This window comes from Carassius gibelio, chromosome B2 (genome assembly GCF_023724105.1).
Source record: "Carassius gibelio isolate Cgi1373 ecotype wild population from Czech Republic chromosome B2, carGib1.2-hapl.c, whole genome shotgun sequence".
Taxonomy (NCBI): domain Eukaryota; kingdom Metazoa; phylum Chordata; class Actinopteri; order Cypriniformes; family Cyprinidae; genus Carassius; species Carassius gibelio.
In genome coordinates, this window is record NC_068397.1 from 18587961 (window position 1) to 18593388 (window position 5428).

Here is a 5428-nt window from a genome sequence, read left to right on the forward strand (position 1 = left end):
ACTTAATCATGTACTGATCAAATCCCATCTGAGCTTTGAGGACAAAGCTTTAGAAAACTATGTTATCTTTCTTAGCATATATTAAGGTACTCTATTAGTATTCTGTATAGTATTGGGCCAGTAAACATAGAAACCAGGAAAGCCTTATGAGGATATTTGTACTTCCTCAAAATCTCTACCCTTTTGATGAAATGGTTTCTAGAGACAGTTCATTGTTCTTACAAGAAAAGCGGTAGATAAACAAGTCTCACACTAGAACACAACGTACATCTCAGAAAGGGCATCTAGGTCCCAGGAAGTAATTACCCTCAATCTACCTAAAAAGGCTGTGTGTCATCTATGGGCCAGTAATGAAATGGGCAATTATGTAGTTCATTATTTTTAATGCAAGCTGCCATGTTAGACAGGGGAGTGGAGAATCCACCAGCGTTAGCTCCTGGGCCATAAAAGTAGTCATCAAAGGCAGCGTGGGAAATTGCTGCACACTAGCAAGCTCTGTGTCGTGCAGCTCATCACGGTTTGATTCCCCAAGCAATTTATGCAGACGGGATCAAATGCATTTGACATTGCGGGACTCATTCAAGGTCTATTTTTGTGGCAAATACATCTGAGGAAGACAAACAAAGAGAGCAAAAAAAAAAAAAAAAAGGAGCACTTTGCTAAAATTTCCAAGACTAGGTTTGTGCAGGCTTTCGCATGTATTGTAATGAATGTAAATATATTTTCAAACACGAACAATTAAAGATACCTGAGCCTGTCCGGGTTTGGATATATGGCTCTTAAATCATGACAAAAGTTTGTATTTTGAAAACATTTCTTATTATTATCAATTTTGAAAACAACATTGTTTTTTTTGTTTTTTTTTTCAGAGACGATACATTTTTTCAGTATTGTTTAATGAATAGAACGTTGAAAAATCATTTGCCTTTATTTGAGGCAGAATATTTATAAAATTCGTCATTATAACTGCCAATTTTGATCAATATTATGTGTACTTGCTCAATAGAAGAACAAAACTAAAATAAAAACAAAACTATAGTTTCAATAGTTTGACCTCAAACTTCTGGTATATATCTGCTGAACTTACCTCCAAGTAAGTCTGTTTTTTTTTTTTTTTTGTTAAACAATATGGTTATATTTTATTTTGATAGTCTACTTAAGACATACAAGTAATTTTGCAACTACATGTCAGCTAATTCTCATTCATTTGCAACTACTTTACGTCTACTAACTCTCAGAGTAGACTGTTAGAATAGGTTTAGAGTTATTAGAAGAGGTTGACATATACTTGACATATACGTTTCTCAAGTGTTAGAAGATTTTAAGCAGACAGTTTACAAATACTATAATGACTGCTAGTTGACATGTTGTTGCAAATTTACTTACTGTTAGTAGAACTCTGCAGTAAAATATCATACACACAGAAAACAATTATAATTTGCAGAATTAACTGACTGAATGATAGTTATTAGCTGTTGGATAGGCTCATCAGACATCTGAATGAAAACCAGAATAATAAGAAACAGTAATCAATCACAACTGAATCACACACAAAAATCACGACTGATTGTTCCAATTTTATTTTATATACCCTTCTAGAGAATTTGCCAACCGAATCTCAACTAATTCTAACAGTTGAGATGTTTTAATTGCTTTGAGAACAAAACTCTAAAGGAAGAAATGTCTGGTGGATCTGTTGGGGTGTCTTATTTTCCGAAATATTTGCATAATAAGTTCACTGAGCATTATCCCAACAGAGATCTGTTAAAGTGGGCTAGCATGAAACAGTAAAACTCATTAGCGCAAACCTAACTTCAATTCTATTATACAGAATTAATAGTAAGGCATTTTAATAACAATTAGAGCCATCATGTTTTTCTATATCTTTACTTTACATAACAGTGACTGATAGTTCAGACATGAACTCGTCTGATAGGTCCAAACATTAAGTGCATGACTGCAGAGCAGAACTAGGCCGCTCGTCATTGATGAGCTCCTCTAACACTAATTGGACTGTATAATTAGAACAGTGCAGGCAAAAGGACAAAGCTGAGGGATATTAAAGGAGAAATCTGTTAACAAAATCCGTTGACTATGGCTTTTTTGTTTCTTCTGAGGCATGAATATGGAAATGAACTGAAAACTATACTAACGGAGGTCAGGCCTGTTAAAGTCTTTTCACAGTGCCATTTTAGTTTCTTTATTCAAAAAAATAGATATATAGATAGATTAAAAGAATGGGGACATAAATTACACCCCTTGTTGATGTGAGAATCCATTGTGAGCAGTGAGAGTATCACAAAACTATTCATACTGTCAGATCAGAATAACACTGCTATCATTTAATCAGATAAAAGCAGAAGTCTAAAATCAGACAACAGAAATGATGATGATAATTTACTGCTGTGTACAGGATATGGGAAAAAGCTATGAAAGGATCACAAAAATAATACCTTTTCAGATGAATGTGTCATATTTTCCTATTTAGTAACTTGTATTCTGTAAAAACTGAGAGGAAGAAGAATTCTACATTAACAGGGAATTTAAATCAAGCCTATGAAAACGTGAATACTTCTTGTTTTCTGCGTTGTAAAGACTCAGTCCATGTGACAGCTTAATTGTCAAACAAATACCATTATCATTGTTAAAACACAAGTTAGAATCAACCATTTGATACAAAGTTGAAGTTGAGTTTTTAAAGTTGTCACATCTTACTAACAAATAATAATGCGTTACTCAGTTCGCTCTAGCACTGCAGCTGAAGTAATTGGTGATTTATTTGTGAAATTCAGTGTGAATTGCCACTCATCAACCATTTTGCTTCCACATGTGACCCTTTTTTGAGTGCAGGATAGATAGATAGATAGATAGATAGATAGATAGATAGATAGATACATAGATAGATAGATAGATAGATAGATAGATAGATAGATAGATAGATAGATAGATAGATAGATAGATAGATAGATAGATAGATAGATATATGGAGAGAGAGATATAGATAGATAGATGATAGAGTCTATGACATGCTAAGGTTTTAAATAAATGCAATATATTTCTTAAAATGAAAAGTTCTAAAACATTCAAACTGACTACAGTCATAATAACTTTTTCTAAAAGCAATTAATTATTGACACTAACCTAGATACAGAGTTACTTGAAGTTTTGTCACTGATTTCAGTTTCTTCACAAGGACCTCTGATTGTTTCCTTATATTCATTTGATTCTTTCTTACCAAAGTGTTACTCGCTGCACCCCTCGGACAAACAGGTCAAAGCTAGTCTGTGAAGAAAGGAGTCAACGGTTTGAGACCAAGTCACATGTAATAGCCACAAAGTCAAGTCCTCAAAAGTGGCAGTCCAAATCTTGAATGTTATTGTTTTTTATATATATTTTTATGCATTTTGAGCAGAACAGTCTCATACAATACCTGAATTATTACCTTTCATGCTTTGAACAATGTGGGAAATTGCTACACTTTGCCAATTTGCATTGAATTCAAACGAAAAAATCTGAAGTGACATGGCAATCTATGTGTACTTCATCCAGCGTCGATCACCTAAATTGAACAGGTCAGTTACTAAACTAAACAGTTACTACTTCAGATTGTCTTCAAATGTTTTATCTGCTTTTGGTCGCATGATAATGATATATTCAGCTTACAATAATCAGGGTCAGAGCGTTGATGAGCTGCCAGATTGTGTAGGAAAAGTCAATTTCTGTGATGAGGCTAATCAACAGCCTAGATCATCACCGCCACTGCCATCATCATCATTAACAATAAAATAGCCACTTTTTCAGTGCAAACAAAAACAACAAATTATCAATCAACAATGAAGGAGTAAACAGGAAGAAAAATGCACTGGTGAATTGGGTTTGACGTGCAAGTTATTTGTATTGCACGTGCTTTGGTGTAAGGTGGACATAAAAAATGCATATAAAAATAAATGAATAAATACAAAATTAAAACAATTTAACAATTATATATAACTTTGTTGGTTTTTAAACAGCCAGATCAGTCAAGAATGAAGCCTGAGGCATGTTGGCCTCAGGAATCAGGCAAAAATAAGAGCAATTATGCAGTTATTATAACTACAATTATGTTGCTCAATTAAATTTCTGATTCTTAAATACCATGACCCTTTGCTGGCTGTACCAGTGTGAGGTTTTCTTTTTAATGGCCAGATTGTAAATTGAGTTAAATCAATTGTGTGCAAGTTTGATTCATTTACTTATTTATGTGTTTAACCTTGAAATATCAGTTTTTAAATCATTCTGATGATACACTGACCAATGAGGCTTAAAATGTCTATTCTGGGAGTATTTAAGATTGGAGAATGGGTAAAAAATATCCTGTTAAAAGGGTGAATTGCTTTATGGAGGAATCAAATGGATGTGTACAGATATCTACTGTGGTAATGACAGGGATATATTTATGATAGTGAATTTGACAAAAACACACAAGTCTATCATACAGCTAAATTGAGTCAAGTTGCGACTTGTTCACCAAAACTGCACTAAAAGATCAGTATTTAAGACTAGAACACCACATAGGTGAACTTGATGGCTTGAGTTGGCAGAGGATTCATTTGGGAGAAACAAGTTTCCTCCAATAATATATTTAACCCATTAGGAGAAAATTGAGGAAGCGAGATAGTTTGTGCGATTAGTCAACTGATGCATAGCCTGTCAAAAACCTGGATTTCCTCCTGTCATCATTTTAACAAACTGTCTCTTTAAAATCACTGATGTATCTGTCTGTAGGTATGTTTCCAGACTAGGCTTACCAATTAGCTAATGCTGTTGTCAGAGGAAACAATCCCACTTTTGAAGCTCGCTCACTATTCAAAAAGTCGTCCTCCTAAACAATCCGACACTACTTGTGACAGCCGAGCGCATTTAGATCAGTAAAAGCTACCGTGGTGTTGACGCTCTGAAGTCATCATCATCATTATGGCGGCTATTAAAGCAGTCCGTGGGCTCTTTATCTGCATGTTGTGAGGCTCGTGGGAATTGATCAGGACTGGATTGCAACACAGACTTTTCACAGTTGATTTATAAGTCCTAGGAAAGTAATAAAAGGTGCCCACTCAAGCATTTGAATCCAATCATCTTTCACAGAATGCTGTTGTTATCCAATTAAAACTCTCTCTGCTCATGAGAATTATAATAAGTTATTTTCTTGATTTTTTTTTTTTTACAGAGGTGATTTATACTAAATATTGCACACTCTATGTTCAATGTCGATCTGGTATAAATATTAGGTGAAACTTAAACACTACAGGCTGTGAAAACAGAAATCAAGTTTGGAAAAGGGAAATGATCAGTTTAGTATGAAAGATGTCATCCTAAACCAGCCGGGACATTGAATCTGACGCTTCTGTGGCTGCTTGAAATGGACGAAGATGCAATAGAGGCACGCTTTATT